Genomic DNA, 20,721 nt, shown 5'->3' on the forward strand with positions numbered 1-20,721 from the left:
GTGGGGAGGTTCTGAGGGTGCTGCCTGGGGAAGCGAGCATAGAAGCCAGACTTCTGTGTTTACAAGTGACAGAAGAGCGGTAACAGTGAATATGGCCAACCCGGGGCCTATATAAAAGGTAGGGGCCTGGAGCTGCAGCTCCAATAGCCCCTACATTAATCTGGCCCTGAGGAGGAGGACGAGGTAGCCAACACTGCTTCTTTTCAAAAATTTTAAATGAGGGTACACCCCAAAAGAGTGAGAAAGAGCAAAAATGGAACAATGGGTGGGTAAGGTCGGTATCCATTGCTATTCTGCATAAGGTACGGAAAAGTCCCGTGGGATCCATGCCTGGTTCATTTTAATGAACGTGAGCTTGTCCACATTGTCTCTGGACAGGCGGCTGCGCTTGTCTGTTATAACGCCCCCAGCCGTGCTAAATACCCGTTCAGATAATACACTGGCTGCAGGGCACGCCAGCACCTCCAAGGCGTAAAGGGCAAGCTCAGGCCATGTGCCCAATTTGGAGACCCAGAAGTTGAAGGGGGCAGACCCGTCATTCACTACATGTAGGCGTGTGCACACATACTGCTCCACCATGTTGGTAAAATGCTGCCTCCTACTAAGACGTTCCATCTGAGCTGCTGGTGCTGCTGTTTGTTGTGGCGTGCTGACAAAGCTTTTCCACATTTCGGCCATGCTAACCCTGCCTTCTGAGGTGCTGGCGGTGCCCTGGTTGCGTTGGCGACCTCCTCCTCCTCCTCCTCTGCCTTGTGCTTCCACTGTGGCCCCGCTGTCAGATGGGAATGCCAGCAGCATGGCGTCTACCAGCGTGCGCTTGTACTCGCGCATCTTGCGATCGCGCTCCAGTGAGTGAATTAAGGACGGTACGTTGTCCTTGTAACGGGGATCCAGCAGCGTGGCCACCCAGTAATCAGCACAAGTTAGAATGTGGGCAACTCGGCGGTCGTTGTGGAGACACTGCAGCATGTAATCGCTCATGTGTGCCAGGCTGCCCAGAGGCAACGAAAGGCTGTCCTCTGTGGGAGGTGTATCGTCCGTGTCCTCTGTATCCCCCCAGCCACGCACCAGTGATGGCCATGAGCTGGCCTGGGTGCCACCCTGCTGTGAACATGGTTCCATCTCCTCCTCCAGCTCCTCCTCCTCCTCATCCTCCTCATCCTCCAGAACTGTGCCCCTGCTGGACAATTGCGTCCCTGGCGTTTGCGTGTGCAGGAACCCACCCTCGGAGCCCCTTGCGAATGACTGCCCTGAAAGCCTTGGAAATGTTACCTCTTCATCCTCCTCCTCCTCCTCATCCTGTGCCACATCCTCTTCCATCATCGCCCAAATTGTTTTTTCAAGGAGGCATAGAAGTGGGATAGTTAAGCTGAGAACGGCGTCATTGCCACTGGCCATGTTGGTGGAGTACTCAAAACAGCGCAACAAGGCACACAGGTCTCGCATGGAGGCCCAGTTATTGGTGGTGAAGTGGTGCTGTTCCGCAGAGCGACTCACGCGTGCGTGCTGCAGCTGAAACTCCACTATGGCCTGCTGCTGCTCGCACAGTCTTTCCAGCATGTGCAAGGTGGAGTTCCACCTTGTGGGCACGTCACATATGAGGCGGTGAGCGGGAAGGCCGAAGTTACGCTGCAGCGCTGCCAGGCGAGCAGCAGCAGGGTGAGAACGCCGAAAGTGCGCACAAACGGCCCGCACTTTCTGCAGCAGCTCTGACATATCGGGGTAGTTTTTAAGGAACCTCTGCACCACCAAATTCAGCACATGCGCCAGGCAAGGGATGTGCGTCAAACCGGCTAGGCCCAGAGCTGCTATGAGATTTCGCCCGTTATCGCACACCACCAGGCCGGGCTTGAGGCTCGCTGGCAGCAACCACTCATTTGTCTGCTGTTCCATGCTCCTCCACAACTCCTGCGCGGTGTGTGGTTTGTCCCCCAAACAGGCAAGTTGTAAAACTGCCTGCTGTCGTTTACCCCTGGCCGTGCTGAAGTTGGTGGTGAAGGTGTTACGCTGTCCGGATGAGGAGGCGGTAGAGGATGAGGAAGCGGAGTAGGAGGAGTTAGGAACAGGAGGCAAACTGAAGCGCCCTGCAATCCTCGGTGGTGGAAGGACATGCGCCAAATTGCTATCCGCCTCAGGCCCATCCGCCACTGCATTTACCCAGTGTGCCGTTAGGGAGATATAACGCCCCTGACCGTGCTTACTGGTCCACGTATACGTAGTTAGGTGGACCTTGGCACAGATGGCGTTGCGCAGTGCACACCTGATATTTTCCCCCACTTGGTTGTGCAGGGAAGGGATGGCTTGCCTGGAAAAGTAGTGGCGGCTGGGCACGACGTACTGTGGGACAGCCACCGACATAAGGTTTTTAAAACTGTGCGTCTCCACCAGACGGAATGACAGCATTTCAAAGGCCAATAATTTTGAAATGCTGGCATTCAGGGCCAGGGATCGCGGGTGGGTAGGGGGGTACTTCCTCTTCCTCTCAAGTGTTTGGGAGATGGAAAGCTGAACGCTTCCACGGGACATTGTGGAGATGGTTGTTGGTGACCCAGGTGGTGGTGTTGCTGACAGATCGTCTGTTTGCGGGGTGGCAGGTGCCGGTATCACTACAGATGTGGCTGGAGCGGCCGAGACTGCAGCAGAAGAGGAAGCAGGATGAGCCAGAGACGTTTCTTGGTTTTGAAGGTGTGTACTCCACTGCAGCTCGTGCTTTGCACTTAGATGCCTGATCATGCAGGTTGTGCTCAGGTTGAGAAGGTTTATGCCTCGCTCCAAGCTCTGATTGCACAGGGTGCAAACCACTCGTGTCCTGTCATCAGCACATTTTCTAAAGAACTTCCACGCTAGAGAACTCCTTTGAGCTGACTTTGGTGCGCTCGTTCCCTTGCTGCGTTGGGCTGTAGCGGGCGTAGTGTCTAGGGCACGGCCGCTCCGCTTCTGCACCCTGCTCCCTCTTCTGCTGTGCTGGTGGCTCTGTGCGACCACCGCCTCTTCCTCCAAACTACTCAGGTCACCTGCATGACGTTCATTCCATGTGGGGTCGAGGACCTCATCGTCCTCCACATCATCTTCCACCCAGTCTTCACCCCTGCCCTCCTTGTCGGTCTCCACAATGCTGAACGCCGCAGCAGTTGGCACCTGCGTTTCGTCATCATCGGAGACGTGCTGCGATGATCCTTGCATGTACTCATCTTGAGAAATAAGTGGTTGGGCATCGCTGCACTCAATCTCTTCCACTTCTGGGGCAGGGCTAGGTGGATGGCCCTGGGAAACCCTGCTGACAGAGTCCTCAAAAAGAATAAGAGACTGCTGTATGGCTTGGGGCTCAGACTGCTGGCCTGATTTGCAAGGGGGTGAGGTGAAAGACGGTTGGACATTGGCTGCAGGTGCCAACTCTGACCTTTCTGCAGTAGACTGGGTGGGAGACAATGTGAAGGAACTGGAGGCACTGTCAGCAGCAAACCAATCTACTATCGCCTCAACTTGTTCTGGCCTCATCACTTCTAGGGGCGTTTGATGCCCTACCAAATACTGATGCAGGTTCTGTCGCCTACTCACACTTGAGGAAGGTGTTTCACTTGTGCGTGTAGCTGGCACAGATCGACCACGTCCTCTCCTTGCAACAGGAGCTCTACCAGCAGCACCACGACCCAGGCCACGGCCCTTATTTGACGGTCTCCTCATATTTCTGTAATTTAAGATCTTGCCCTAGAAAGGTTTTTATTGAATAGCGGAATAGGAAATATGATCCAAAAAAGTGTATGTATCTCGCACGTACAAAACCACACTAGGCCCCAATTACTATTGTTTCTACCCCTAAAAGGATGGATGAGGAGTAGGAGGAGTATGGAACAGACAGCACCCTCAAATCTTCAGAAGTATGAGATGAACCCCAAAAACTTGGAAAGGTGGATCTCACACGTACCGACACAGACTATCCCGCAATTCAATTGATCCTCAAAGGTTTTTATTGAATAGCGGAATAGGAAATATGATCAAAAAAAGTGTATGTATCTCGCACGTACACAACCACACTAGGCCCCAATTACTATTGTTTGTACCCCTAAAAGGATGGATGAGGAGTAGGAGGAGGAGTATGGAACAGGCAGCACCCTCAAATCTTCAGAAGTATGAGATGAACCCCAAAAACTTGGAAAGGTGGATCTCACACGTACCGACACAGACTATCCCGCAATTCAATTGATCCTCAAAGGTTTTTATTGAATAGCGGAATAGGAAATATGATCAAAAAAAGTGTATGTATCTCGCACGTACACAACCACACTAGGCCCCAATTACTATTGTTTGTACCCCTAAAAGGATGGTTGAGCAGTAGGAGCAGGAGTATGGAACAGGCAGCACCCTCAAATCTTCAGAAGTATGAGATGAACCCCAACAACTTGGAAAGGTGGATCTCACACGTACCGACACAGACTATCTCGCAATTGAATTGATCCCCAAAGGTTTTAATTGAATAGCGGAATAGAAAATATGATCAAAAAGAAAGTGTATGTATCTCGCACGTACACCACCACACTAGGCCCCAACTACTATTGTTTGTACCCCTAAAAGGATGGTTGAGCAGTAGGAGGAGGAGTATGGAACAGGCAGCACCCTCAAATCTTCAGAAGTATGAGATGAACCCCAAAAACTTGGAAAGGTGGATCTCTCTCACACGTACCAACACAGACTATCCCCCAATTTAACTGATCCCCAAAGGTTTTTGATTAAATAGCGGAATAGAAAATATGATCCAAAAAAAGTGTATGTATATCACACGTACACAACCACACTGGGCCCCAATTACTATTGTTTGTACCCCTAAAAGGCTAGATGAGGAGTAGGGGGAGTATGGAACAGGCAGCACCCTCAAACCTTCAGAAGTATGAGATGAACCCCAACAACTTGGAAAGGTGGATCTCTCTCACACGTACCAACACAGACTATCCCCCAATTTAACTGATCCCCAAAGGTTTTTGATTAAATAGCGGAATAGAAAATATGATCCAAAAAAAGTGTATGTATATCACACGTACACAACCACACTAGGCCCCAATTACTATTGTTTGTACCCCTAAAAGGCTAGATGAGGAGTAGGGGGGGTATGGAACAGGCAGCACCCTCAAACCTTCAGAAGTATGAGATGAACCCCAACAACTTGGAAAGGTGGATCTCTCTCACACGTACCAACACAGACTATCCCCCAATTTAACTGATCCCCAAAGGTTTTTGATTAAATAGCGGAATAGAAAATATGATCCAAAAAAAGTGTATGTATATCACACGTACACAACCACACTAGGCCCCAATTACTATTGTTTGTACCCCTAAAAGGCTAGGAGTAGGGGGAGTATGGAACAGGCAGCACCCTCAAACCTTCAGAAGTATGAGATGAACCCCAACAACTTGGAAAGGTGGATCTCTCTCACACGTACCAACACAGACTATCCCCCAATTTAACTGATCCCCAAAGGTTTTTGATTAAATAGCGGAATAGAAAATATGATCCAAAAAAAGTGTATGTATATCACACGTACACAACCACACTAGGCCCCAATTACTATTGTTTGTACCCCTAAAAGGCTAGATGAGGAGTAGGGGGGGTATGGAACAGGCAGCACCCTCAAATCTTCAGAAGTATGAGATGAACCCCAAAAACTTGGAAAGGTGGATCTCTCTCACACGTACCAACACAGACTATCCCCCAATTTAACTGATCCCCAAAGGTTTTTGATTAAATAGCGGAATAGAAAATATGATCCAAAAAAAGTGTATGTATATCACACGTACACAACCACACTAGGCCCCAATTACTATTGTTTGTACCCCTAAAAGGCTAGATGAGGAGTAGGGGGGGTATGGAACAGGCAGCACCCTCAAACCTTCAGAAGTATGAGATGAACCCCAACAACTTGGAAAGGTGGATCTCTCTCACACGTACCAACACAGACTATCCCCCAATTTAACTGATCCCCAAAGGTTTTTGATTAAATAGCGGAATAGAAAATATGATCCAAAAAAAGTGTATGTATATCACACGTACACAACCACACTGGGCCCCAATTACTATTGTTTGTACCCCTAAAAGGCTAGATGAGGAGTAGGGGGAGTATGGAACAGGCAGCACCCTCAAACCTTCAGAAGTATGAGATGAACCCCAACAACTTGGAAAGGTGGATCTCTCTCACACGTACCAACACAGACTATCCCCCAATTTAACTGATCCCCAAAGGTTTTTGATTAAATAGCGGAATAGAAAATATGATCCAAAAAAAGTGTATGTATATCACACGTACACAACCACACTAGGCCCCAATTACTATTGTTTGTACCCCTAAAAGGCTAGATGAGGAGTAGGGGGGTATGGAACAGGCAGCACCCTCAAACCTTCAGAAGTATGAGATGAACCCCAACAACTTGGAAAGGTGGATCTCTCTCACACGTACCAACACAGACTATCCCCCAATTTAACTGATCCCCAAAGGTTTTTGATTAAATAGCGGAATAGAAAATATGATCCAAAAAAAGTGTATGTATATCACACGTACACAACCACACTAGGCCCCAATTACTATTGTTTGTACCCCTAAAAGGCTAGGAGTAGGGGGAGTATGGAACAGGCAGCACCCTCAAACCTTCAGAAGTATGAGATGAACCCCAACAACTTGGAAAGGTGGATCTCTCTCACACGTACCAACACAGACTATCCCCCAATTTAACTGATCCCCAAAGGTTTTTGATTAAATAGCGGAATAGAAAATATGATCCAAAAAAAGTGTATGTATATCACACGTACACAACCACACTAGGCCCCAATTACTATTGTTTGTACCCCTAAAAGGCTAGATGAGGAGTAGGGGGGGTATGGAACAGGCAGCACCCTCAAATCTTCAGAAGTATGAGATGAACCCCAAAAACTTGGAAAGGTGGATCTCTCTCACACGTACCAACACAGACTATCCCCCAATTTAACTGATCCCCAAAGGTTTTTGATTAAATAGCGGAATAGAAAATATGATCCAAAAAAAGTGTATGTATATCACACGTACACAACCACACTAGGCCCCAATTACTATTGTTTGTACCCCTAAAAGGCTAGATGAGGAGTAGGGGGGGTATGGAACAGGCAGCACCCTCAAACCTTCAGAAGTATGAGATGAACCCCAACAACTTGGAAAGGTGGATCTCTCTCACACGTACCAACACAGACTATCCCCCAATTTAACTGATCCCCAAAGGTTTTTGATTAAATAGCGGAATAGAAAATATGATCCAAAAAAAGTGTATGTATATCACACGTACACAACCACACTAGGCCCCAATTACTATTGTTTGTACCCCTAAAAGGCTAGATGAGGAGTAGGGGGGGTATGGAACAGGCAGCACCCTCAAACCTTCAGAAGTATGAGATGAACCCCAACAACTTGGAAAGGTGGATCTCTCACACGTACCAACACAGACTATCCCCCAATTTAACTGATCCCCAAAGGTTTTTGATTAAATAGCGGAATAGAAAATATGATCCAAAAAAAGTGTATGTATATCACACGTACACAACCACACTGGGCCCCAATTACTATTGTTTGTACCCCTAAAAGGCTAGATGAGGAGTAGGGGGAGTATGGAACAGGCAGCACCCTCAAACCTTCAGAAGTATGAGATAAACCCCAACAACTTGGAAAGGTGGATCTCTCTCACACGTACCAACACAGACTATCCCCCAATTTAACTGATCCCCAAAGGTTTTTGATTAAATAGCGGAATAGAAAATATGATCCAAAAAAAGTGTATGTATATCACACGTACACAACCACACTAGGCCCCAATTACTATTGTTTGTACCCCTAAAAGGCTAGATGAGGAGTAGGGGGGGTATGGAACAGGCAGCACCCTCAAACCTTCAGAAGTATGAGATGAACCCCAACAACTTGGAAAGGTGGATCTCTCTCACACGTACCAACACAGACTATCCCCCAATTTAACTGATCCCCAAAGGTTTTTGATTAAATAGCGGAATAGAAAATATGATCCAAAAAAAGTGTATGTATATCACACGTACACAACCACACTAGGCCCCAATTACTATTGTTTGTACCCCTAAAAGGCTAGGAGTAGGGGGAGTATGGAACAGGCAGCACCCTCAAACCTTCAGAAGTATGAGATGAACCCCAACAACTTGGAAAGGTGGATCTCTCTCACACGTACCAACACAGACTATCCCCCAATTTAACTGATCCCCAAAGGTTTTTGATTAAATAGCGGAATAGAAAATATGATCCAAAAAAAGTGTATGTATATCACACGTACACAACCACACTAGGCCCCAATTACTATTGTTTGTACCCCTAAAAGGCTAGATGAGGAGTAGGGGGGGTATGGAACAGGCAGCACCCTCAAACCTTCAGAAGTATGAGATGAACCCCAACAACTTGGAAAGGTGGATCTCTCTCACACGTACCAACACAGACTATCCCCCAATTTAACTGATCCCCAAAGGTTTTTGATTAAATAGCGGAATAGAAAATATGATCCAAAAAAAGTGTATGTATATCACACGTACACAACCACACTAGGCCCCAATTACTATTGTTTGTACCCCTAAAAGGCTAGGAGTAGGGGGAGTATGGAACAGGCAGCACCCTCAAACCTTCAGAAGTATGAGATGAACCCCAACAACTTGGAAAGGTGGATCTCTCTCACACGTACCAACACAGACTATCCCCCAATTTAACTGATCCCCAAAGGTTTTTGATTAAATAGCGGAATAGAAAATATGATCCAAAAAAAGTGTATGTATATCACACGTACACAACCACACTAGGCCCCAATTACTATTGTTTGTACCCCTAAAAGGCTAGATGAGGAGTAGGGGGGGTATGGAACAGGCAGCACCCTCAAATCTTCAGAAGTATGAGATGAACCCCAAAAACTTGGAAAGGTGGATCTCTCTCACACGTACCAACACAGACTATCCCCCAATTTAACTGATCCCCAAAGGTTTTTGATTAAATAGCGGAATAGAAAATATGATCCAAAAAAAGTGTATGTATATCACACGTACACAACCACACTAGGCCCCAATTACTATTGTTTGTACCCCTAAAAGGCTAGATGAGGAGTAGGGGGGGTATGGAACAGGCAGCACCCTCAAACCTTCAGAAGTATGAGATGAACCCCAACAACTTGGAAAGGTGGATCTCTCTCACACGTACCAACACAGACTATCCCCCAATTTATCTGATCCCCAAAGGTTTTTGATTAAATAGCGGAATAGAAAATATGATCCAAAAAAAGTGTATGTATATCACACGTACACAACCACACTAGGCCCCAATTACTATTGTTTGTACCCCTAAAAGGCTAGATGAGGAGTAGGGGGGGTATGGAACAGGCAGCACCCTCAAACCTTCAGAAGTATGAGATGAACCCCAACAACTTGGAAAGGTGGATCTCTCTCACACGTACCAACACAGACTATCCCCCAATTTAACTGATCCCCAAAGGTTTTTGATTAAATAGCGGAATAGAAAATATGATCCAAAAAAAGTGTATGTATATCACACGTACACAACCACACTAGGCCCCAATTACTATTGTTTGTACCCCTAAAAGGCTAGATGAGGAGTAGGGGGGGTATGGAACAGGCAGCACCCTCAAACCTTCAGAAGTATGAGATGAACCCCAACAACTTGGAAAGGTGGATCTCTCTCACACGTACCAACACAGACTATCCCCCAATTTAACTGATCCCCAAAGGTTTTTGATTAAATAGCGGAATAGAAAATATGATCCAAAAAAAGTGTATGTATATCACACGTACACAACCACACTAGGCTCCCAATTACTATTGTTTGTACCCCTAAAAGGCTAGATGAGGAGTAGGGGGGGTATGGAACAGGCAGCACCCTCAAACCTTCAGAAGTATGAGATGAACCCCAACAACTTGGAAAGGTGGATCTCTCTCACACGTACCAACACAGACTATCCCCCAATTTAACTGATCCCCAAAGGTTTTTGATTAAATAGCGGAATAGAAAATATGATCCAAAAAAAGTGTATGTATATCACACGTACACAACCACACTGGGCCCCAATTACTATTGTTTGTACCCCTAAAAGGCTAGATGAGGAGTAGGGGGAGTATGGAACAGGCAGCACCCTCAAACCTTCAGAAGTATGAGATGAACCCCAACAACTTGGAAAGGTGGATCTCTCTCACACGTACCAACACAGACTATCCCCCAATTTAACTGATCCCCAAAGGTTTTTGATTAAATAGCGGAATAGAAAATATGATCCAAAAAAAGTGTATGTATATCACACGTACACAACCACACTAGGCCCCAATTACTATTGTTTGTACCCCTAAAAGGCTAGATGAGGAGTAGGGGGGGTATGGAACAGGCAGCACCCTCAAACCTTCAGAAGTATGAGATGAACCCCAACAACTTGGAAAGGTGGATCTCTCTCACACGTACCAACACAGACTATCCCCCAATTTAACTGATCCCCAAAGGTTTTTGATTAAATAGCGGAATAGAAAATATGATCCAAAAAAAGTGTATGTATATCACACGTACACAACCACACTAGGCCCCAATTACTATTGTTTGTACCCCTAAAAGGCTAGGAGTAGGGGGAGTATGGAACAGGCAGCACCCTCAAACCTTCAGAAGTATGAGATGAACCCCAACAACTTGGAAAGGTGGATCTCTCTCACACGTACCAACACAGACTATCCCCCAATTTAACTGATCCCCAAAGGTTTTTGATTAAATAGCGGAATAGAAAATATGATCCAAAAAAAGTGTATGTATATCACACGTACACAACCACACTAGGCCCCAATTACTATTGTTTGTACCCCTAAAAGGCTAGATGAGGAGTAGGGGGGGTATGGAACAGGCAGCACCCTCAAATCTTCAGAGGTATGAGATGAACCCCAAAAACTTGGAAAGGTGGATCTCTCTCACACGTACCAACACAGACTATCCCCCAATTTAACTGATCCCCAAAGGTTTTTGTTTAAATAGCGGAATAGAAAATATGATCCAAAAAAAGTGTATGTATATCACACGTACACAACCACACTAGGCCCCAATTACTATTGTTTGTACCCCTAAAAGGCTAGATGAGGAGTAGGGGGAGTATGGAACAGGCAGCACCCTCAAATCTTCAGAAGTATGAGATTGTGTTCACTGTACCCCACAAAGATTGAGTTCACTGCACCCCACAATGATTGTGTTCACTGCACCCCACAAAGATTGTGTTCACTGCACCTCACAAAGATTGTGTTCACTGTACCCCCCAAAGATTGTGTTCACTGCACCCCACAAAGATTCTGTTCACTGTACCCCACAAAGATTGTGTTCACTGCACCCTAAAAGGATGTTGTTCACTGCACCCCACAAAGATTGTGTTCACTGCACCCTAAAAGGATGTTGTTCACTGCACCCCAAAAAGATTGTGTTCACTGTACCCCCCCAAAGATTGTGTTCACTGCACCCCACAAAGATTGTGTTCACTGCACCCCAAAAAGATTGTGTTCACTGTACCCCCCAAAGATTGTGTTCACTGCACCCCAAAAAGATTGTGTTCACTGTACCCCCCAAAGATTGTGTTCACTGCACCCCACAAAGATTCTGTTCACTGTACCCCACAAAGATTGTGTTCACTGCACCCCAAAAAGATTGTGTTCACTGTACCCCCCCAAAGATTGTGTTCACTGCACCCCACAAAGATTCTGTTCACTGCACCCCACAAAGGATTTTGTTCACTGCACCCCAAAAAGATTGTGTTCACTGCACCCCAAAAAGGATTTTGATCACTGCACCCCAAAAAGGATGTTGTTCACTGCACCCCAAAAATGATTTTGTTCACTCCACCCCAAAAAGATTGTGTTCACTGCACCCCACAAAGATTGTGTTCACTGCACCCCAAAAAGATTGTGTTCACTGTACCCCCCAAAGATTGTGTTCACTGCACCCCACAAAGATTCTGTTCACTGTACCCCACAAAGATTGTGTTCACTGCACCCCAAAAAGATTGTGTTCACTGCACCCCAAAAAGGATGTTGTTCACTGCACCCCAAAAAGGATGTTGTTCACTCCACCCCAAAAAGATTGTGTTCACTGCACCCCACAAAGATTGTGTTCACTGCACCCCAAAAAGATTGTGTTCACTGCACCCCAAAAATGATTTTGTTCACTGCACCCCAAAAAGGATTTTGTTCACTGCACCCCAAAAAGGATGTTGTTCACTCCACCCCAAAAAGATTGTGTTCACTGCACCCCAAAAAGATTGTGTTCACTGCACCCCACAAAGGATTTTGTTCACTGCACCCCAAAAAGATTGTGTTCACTGCACCCCAAAAAGGATGTTGTTCACTGCACCCCAAAAAGGATTTTGTTCACTGCACCCCAAAAAGATTGTGTTCACTGCACCCCACAAAGGATTTTGTTCACTGCACCCCACAAAGATTGTGTTCACTGCACACCAAAAAGGATTGTGTTCACTGCACCCCAAAAAGATTTTGTTCACTGCACCCCAAAAAGATTGTGTTCACTGCAGCCCAAAAAGATTGTGTTCACTGCAGCCCAAAAAGATTGTGTTCACTGCAGCCCAAAAAGATTGTGTTCACTGCAGCCCAAAAAGATTGTGTTCACTGCAGCTCACACACAGAAAAATGGATGTGGATCACTGACACCTGCCTATCTCCAATCCCACACCACACAGCAATATCGATTGTAGTTTGTAGAACACAGTTTCCCTAAAATTCAGCAGACTCTGTCCCTAACAGGATTGAGAAGAGATCGTAGATCAGGATTGAGTGCAGATTCACCCCACCCCCCACACAGCAATATCGATTGTAGTTTGTAGAAGACACTGACCCTATAATTCAGCAGACTCTATCCCTAAAATGCCTACAACTCGCCCTGCCTAAACACTCCGACCTGTCCCTCAATTCTATCCGGACACAAATGGTTTTTTCCTGCCTATCTTTCCCTAATCAGCAGCCAGCACATTGATGTGTGCTCTGTCCCTTAGCTAAGCAGCAGAATGACGCTGCTGCGGCGGCTGCCTCGAACTTATAAAGACTTGGTCACATGCTTCAGACGGCCAATCACAGCTACTAAGACATTTGCAGGCATGGCTGGGATGGCTTAAGGCACACCAGTTAAACGATTGTTGATTGGCTGTTGAAAGCCCGCCATGAAAAGAGCGCCAAAGCATGCAAAACCCGGAAATAAAACGACCGAACACGGATTTTTACCCGAACATACAGTAAAGTGTCCGTGTCCGTGTTCGGGTAAAAAAAATCCAATTATTCGGTACGAACACGAATAATACAGTCCGTGTTCGCTCAACACTAAATATAACTATTAACCGAGTCCTCCCAGTCTTCAACAGTCAAATCTGGAATATCCCCCTTCCATTTATTATAAATTTTCTCAAGAGACTGACTATAGTCCATTGAAAGCAGGAGATATATAGCAGAGAGGGTTTTTCCTATAACCTTAAAAGTTAACATTTTCTCCAAAGGGTCCGATTCCAGGACAACCGGGCCCTGGAACTGAGCTTGCATAGCATGGCTAAGCTGCCAGTAACGAAATTCCATAGTGCTAGGCAGTAAATGTATAAGCTGGAAAACCTCAAACCCTGGGAGTCTTCCATTTTTGATAACATGTTTCATGGTCACAATCCCTTTGGCGGCCCATACCTGGGGATCAGGAAGTTGTTGCAAATGTGGTAGATTAGGGTTACCCCACAACGGAGTGTGGGGGGATATATATAGAGGTTTCTTATATACCGCCCGTGCCCGAGTCCATATCCGCAGCACCGTCTTCATCAGACTGGTAATCTGGGGATGCGCCCATTCACCCACGAAAAACAAGATTACTAAGAGCCGCATAAGATCCAAATAGGGCTGCTTCTAGTGTCACTGCGGAATTAAACTTTGGCTGGGAGAACCACCACCGGACCGTCACCAGTACACCTGCCCAGAAATAAAGTTTGAAGTTGGGAAACGCTAAACCCCCTCTTGAAAGTGGGAGGTACAGCGTACGCCTTGCGACACGTGGAGTGCGCCCGGCCCATACAAAGGTTGTCACCATACTGTCTAGTCTGGAAAAGAAGGTTTTGGACATATCATTAGGGGAATTACGAAAAAAATACAAAAACTTCGGAAAGTAACTCATTTTCAATAAGTTAATTCTACCTACCGGGGATAAAGAAAGCATACGCCACGACGCACACCTCTTATTTAATTGTAAGACCAGGGGTTCAATATTATCTTGCTGATAAACATCCAATGTTGGACCTACTTTGATGCCCAAATACACCATATCCTGCACCCATTTCAACGGTGTCTGGGTATCAATTAAAGGGACCAGTGGATGTAATGGAAAAAGGACAGACTTAGACCAATTGATACGTTTACCAGAGAAGCGACCAAAGATATTTAATAGTTGTAGGGCCCTTTACAATTTTTTGAGGCAGATAGAGCTTTCTTTTGGTCATATTTAATCATCATTGGGTTTTTTATTTTTTCTAAACAAATTAAAAAACACAAACATTTTGAAAAAAAAAGTTTTTCTTTGTTTCTGTTATAAAATGTTGTAAATAAATAAATGTTCTCCTTCACTGATGTGAACTGATGAGGCTGCACTAACAGGCACTGATGAGGTGGCACTGATTGGCACTGATGAGGCAGCACTGATAAGATGGCAATGATGGGCACTGATAGGTGACAGTGATATGCAGCACTGATTGGCACTGTTAGGCAGCACTGATATGTGGCAATAATGGGCACTGATAGGTGGCATTGATGGGTAGCTTTTATGGGCACTGATAGGCAGGAATGATGGACACTGATAGGCAGCACTGATGTGCACTGATAGGTGGCACTAATTACCACTGATAGGTGGCACTGATGGGCAGCCTTTATGGACAGTGATAGGTGAAAATGATGGGCACTGATAGGTGGCACTGATAGGTGGCACTGATGTGCACCATTAGGCGGAACTGATGGGCACCGATGGACAGCAATAATAGGCACTGATGGACACTGATAGATGGCACTGATAGGTGGCACTGACAGGCATCACTGATGGGCACTTAAAGGCATTACTGAAGGGCACTGGTGGGCACCAACTGGCATTACTAGTAGGCACTGGTGGACATCCTTGATGGGCTCTGGTGGGCATCACTAGTGGGCACTGGTGGGTATTGCTGATGGGACTGTACTTATAAGCACTGCACTGATTATCAGTGCAGATCCCACCTGTCAAGAGAGTCAGCCTCTCAGGGTGAATAGAGGAATGCCGATAACTGGCACTTCCTAGTTACTATGTGATCAGATGTGATTGGACACAGCTGATCACATGTTAGAGCCTACGTCATAGGCTCTTTACCGTTATTGGAGATGCTGTGTGTTGGAGTGACACACCACACTACCAATTGCACGAGCACACACAAGTGCTCGTTTGTGGCTTGTTCTGAAGGACATCATATGACATCCAGTCAGAATGGGAGAGCCACTGCCTTGCCATCATTTTGCTATAGACTGGGTGGGATGTGGTTAACACATCTTATTAGTCAATATCTTTATGTGCAAATACTTGCCTCAGCGTGATATCATGTTTTCAGTTTGTAAAAGAAACGTAAACACTACTCTTTTGTTTTTAACAAATTTACAAGCTAAAAATCCAATACCATGGTAAGAAAGTATCAAGTGATTAAAATGGAAACATTATATTGTGAGAAAGTTTGTATTTGTGTAATGTTCTTTTGTTGGAATTTCATTATCAAGTATAATTTTTCAATTGCTTTAATGTAATATCCTATAAGTCTTTATTGCATTTTGCATTGTTTTTACAAAAAAATAAAAAATAAAACATTCTTGGTAATATGCATAGAGTATACTTCCTGCCTAAAATAATATTCACACCAAAAATCATTTATACATATCATACATATACATGATAACACTATTAGTTTTCATCATAAAAACACGTTGCTTTTTATAAAGTTATTTTAGAAGTACCTAAAATTATTGGCAATTGGTAGTTGCATTCATAATGTATTTTCCTGATTGCTCTGTTTGTTGTTATAACGTCTAAAGCACCAATGGCTTAAAAGAAAGCTACAGACCAAAATTGTTGATATTTAATTGAAAATGAAGACCATTGACATGTCACCACTGTTTAGTATAAATCTTGGAAATCCATTCTACTGAACTTAGCTTGCAATGTTCAAGGTTTTTTTACGTAGGGGCACATGTAACCTGATAATTTGAGTTTTCTTTTGATTCCCATATTGAACTTTTTCTTTGGCACAACATTCCATTGATATTATAGATAGTGTGAATGATTTAAAATTACAGTAAAGTTAAATTAAAGCCATAATACAGTATAGGGCTTTAATTTAACTATGTAATGTGTATGTAAACAATGAACTCTGTAAATATTCAGCTGTCAATTCTGTCAGAAATTCATTTAATTTATAACTAAATTGTATTGTAACTTTATTGTGTGCTTATATTTTCTCTATACAGTTCTCTATAGTTCTGTGCAAACTGTTAGTGCTATTGTATATCTGTAAAATAAAATATAACTCTTGCAATGCAGATGAGTCACTGCAAGGGTATTTTTTTCCTGGAGTTCAGATTTAGGCCAGACATAAACATTTATGACAGAAAGGCTGTGACTAAAAAAACTGTCTATAAAGACCTGGGTAAGGTTGAGTATAGGCAAGTAAATGTACCTAAGCATATGGGGGAGTAAAATTCTTCTTTATTTCCAGTGTTGTAATATACTCATTTATGCTCATGTAAACATGCTTATACCGTAGATGAGTAAACACACATATGCAAATAAATTACTGCACTGAAATATAAAATAAAACATAAAGAGACATAGAAAGACACACAGAAAAATACAGAAAGACAGAGATACAAAGAAAGAGACAAGGAAACAGAGAAAGAGAGAGAAAAAAAGAGACAGGTTGAGCCAAAAAGAGAGACAAATTGATAGAGAAGGAGGAGGAGGAGGAGGAGAAGGAGAAGGAGAAGGAGAAGGAGAAGGAGAAGGAGAAGGAGAAGGAAAAGGAAAAGGAAAAGGAAAAGGAAAAGGAAAAGGAAAAGGAAAAGGAAAAGGAAAAGGAAAAGGAAAAGGATAAGGATAAGGATAAGGATAAGGATAAGGATAAGGATAAGGATAAGGATAAGGATAAGGATAAGGATAAGGATAAGGATAAGGATAAGGATAAGGATAAGGATAAGGATAAGGATAAGGATAAGGATAAGGATAAGGATAAGGATAAGGATAAGGATAAGGATAAGGATAAGGATAAGGATAAGGATAAGGATAAGGATAAGGATAAGGATAAGGATAAGGATAAGGATAAGGATAAGGATAAGGATAAGGATAAGGATAAGGATAAGGATAAGGATAAGGATAAGGATAAGGATAAGGATAAGGATAAGGATAAGGATAAGGATAAGGATAAGGATAAGGATAAGGATAAGGATAAGGGGAAGGGGAAGGGGAAGGGGAAGGGGAAGGGAAAGGGAAAGGGGAAGGGGAAGGAGAAGGAAACACACAGAGAAAGGCAGAGACAGAAAGAGAAAAAGTGAGAGAAATTTCCTGCACTGATGGGAGCTGCAGCACTTAGCATAAGCCCCTGAAACTTTATAACTTTTTACCTTCAAATTAGCAAATTTGAAAGACAAAACCAGGAAAACTGAGACTAAACGCAAGACAGAGATGAACAAGAAGAAAACGTCAATGAAAAACTGGAAAATAAAGATAAAAAGTGCAAAAACAACAAGACCATCTAGTGGACAAGCCAGAGAGAGACAGGAAGAAATAGATAAAGAGAAAGAAAGAGACGCAAAGAGAGAGAGAGAGCAGAGAGACAAAAAGAGAGTAACAGAGAGAGAGAGACAGAAAGAGAGAGACAGAGAAACAAAAAGAAAACTGAGACAGAAAGAGAGGGAGAGAATGGGATGGAGAGACAGAAAGAGAAATAGTGAAACAGAAAAGAAAAAAAAGAGACAGAAAGAGAGAGAGATAAAAAGAGTCAGAGACACAGAACTCAGCATCAGAGAGCATCAAAAGCTGAAGGATTTAAGCAAATAGTGACACAAGTTGGACCATCTTGCTGAAACACCAACAGCAAACACAGAATCATATAGAAAATAATTTTTAGGAGGAACGGATACCAACAGAGACATTGTCCAGAGACAGCCCTAAACTTTGTACAGACAAAGTGCCCATCAACAAACAACAGACTAGTGAGACCAACCAACTCCCAAAAATTAACATTACAAATACCAGCAATAGCCAAGACAACACTAAAAACATGACTGGGGGTTTAGTAACACTTTAAGATAAAATGAAAGAATGTGGAAAACGTTTCTGACCTACAACTTATCACTGGCTCTTAATCCAACACTAACAGGGAATTCTAACAAAAACCTTAAACGTTTTATTTAAACATACCTGAAACAAGTCCTTAAAGTGGTAGTAAAGGCTAGCTCTACTAGTCTTAAAAAATTAATTGCATCCTCCTTTTACCTATCTTGCATAGCTGGTATAAAAAAGATCTTACCTTTTTCTAATCCGGTACAGTCTGGCTACATGATTCAGCAGCTCTAGAGCCCAAGGTATGCAAGATTGGTAGTAGAAGGGGGAGGAGACATTTTTAAGAATAGATAGAGCTAGCCTTTTCTTCCACTTTAATTTTTAATGATCCACAAGTAGTAACCCTTAAAATGTAATCCTAAGGCCCCTTTCACACATGCAAATTGTTCATTTCATCAGTTCATTCACGTCAAAATGGATGAATTATTTATCATGTTTTCATGATAAACACTGGCAGGGAAGGGGTTAATTTTATTGGAGAGGGAGGGGTTAATGTATGCCTGGTGCTTACTGACGTGTGTGGGGGGAGGTGACTGTGTGAGTCATGGACAGATCGGATGTCCAGCTATGCTGAACAGTCCGATCTGTCACTCCCTGTCACTATGGAGATCCGCCCGCTGTGTTTACACACAGCGGGCGGATCTCCAGACTCGATCACCGATGATCGGGTAAGAGCAGCGGCGATCGCCGCTGCTCCTCCCCTGGCCCGACTCCCGCTGTGAATGAAAACAGCGGGAGCGAGCCTCCGGCGGCGCGGAAGCGCCGCCCAGAAGGGGGAGTGTCTGACGACGTTAATACTACGTCGTCAGACGATAACGAGCCACTCTGCCGCAGTAGTATTACTGTGAGCAGACGCAAAGTGGTTAAAGGGTTGCAATTCACTCTAAACCGGAACTGCAACACTAAACATATTAATTAATCTTAAAATAGCCCAAGTCCACCAAGCATAATATTTCGTAATATTAACATCCTAAATGTAGCCTAAATTCCAACACTAAATTAACTCTCAAAATCCACCTAATCAGGCTCCACAAATACAGTTTTAACTCAAAAAGGAAGATCCTGTGCTAGGATCAAAACAGCTATCAAGCCTTGCTTTGGAAATATATTAATCTGCAAATCTGTTTAGTTAATGTTGTATGATATTAAATATTGTACAAACAAAGAAGTCTTCAAAAGGTAACATCCATCTATAGTACACAATCAAATATCTCAGAATCATTTCAAACTGTGTCAGTGAAAGCTGCGCACTTCTGTGAATAAAAATAAGTATACAGTGCAACTGCTATAAAATACTGTATGTATGGGACTGTTAAGATTAAAGTATTTACATGATGATAAACAGAAATAGAATATCACTTACCTATTTTGCTACATGCGTCCACATCTAAAGAACAACTTGTGCAGTCTAGAAAATAAAAAGAGTAATTACATATGTTATAAATACACTTCCATAATAGTCAGTAATATTTAGTTGTAACTTACTGTAGGTATTACAAATTAAAAAAAAAAACAAACAAAAAAAACAAAACTTGCAAAGATACTAGTGTACAATAAAGAGAAGCGGAAGCTCAATTTTTTTTGGTTATAGTGGAGAATGCTTGTAATATTTTCCTATTGGAGAGACTTAACTTTAAATTCAAAGGTGTTGGAATGAGAACAATAAGAACAAAGACAGAACCAAAAACACTGTATAATACAAGGTATTAAGTTAGAAGCTCAGTCAGACTTTCTATGCAGTCATGCTTTCTTGTACAGTTTCCTTGTTTTATTGATTGTCAAAAACTAATTTTGAAGTTTTAAATATATTTTTAAATAGGATTCACAATGTACTTCGGGTAACACTTTTGTTGAGAAAAAAACATTTCCCTCTGGATGATCTATGAACATTGCAAGTATTTTTAACAAACTTTGTTGCGGATTTTATACCTTTTGTTATTTTGAAGAAATAGCTGTTTGTCTGTGTCCATGTGTCCACTACTATATCGGAGACATTTCATAAATATCAATCAGCTGCTGCACCTACAGGTCTCTAATTAGGAAATTGGAAAGGGCTGCATCTCTTTAGACATGATTTACCTTTGGGAGCATCTTATCAAAAATTAAATTTTTGTTGCAAGGGATGCCAAAAATTTGACTTGTATCTTAGTGCAGACTTTTGGGAAAATCAGAAAGCTAATCACACAAGCAGGAAATGATGTTTCTGGGGTGTGGTCAGTACACATTCTGTGTACAGAACAGCTCCAGGTAGACATATTGCGTTGAATTTTCATAAAATGACAACAGCTGCAGATTG

General features: G+C 43.5%; 1 protein-coding gene across 2 annotated transcripts in view; it reads right to left on the minus strand.

Moving 5' to 3' along the window:
• Positions 1-20,721, minus strand: part of CDH12 (cadherin 12) — a 1,418,552-nt gene that overhangs the window by 1,017,949 nt on the left and 379,882 nt on the right. For both annotated transcript variants that reach the window (XM_082259248.1, XM_082259247.1), the window contains exon 2: positions 19,789-19,833. The gene's annotated coding sequence lies outside the window, so the exon portion shown is untranslated. The remainder of the gene's footprint in view (positions 1-19,788; positions 19,834-20,721) is intronic.

Source organism: Pelophylax lessonae (genome assembly GCF_965119305.1).
Source record: "Pelophylax lessonae genome assembly, chromosome: 5".
Taxonomy (NCBI): domain Eukaryota; kingdom Metazoa; phylum Chordata; class Amphibia; order Anura; family Ranidae; genus Pelophylax; species Pelophylax lessonae.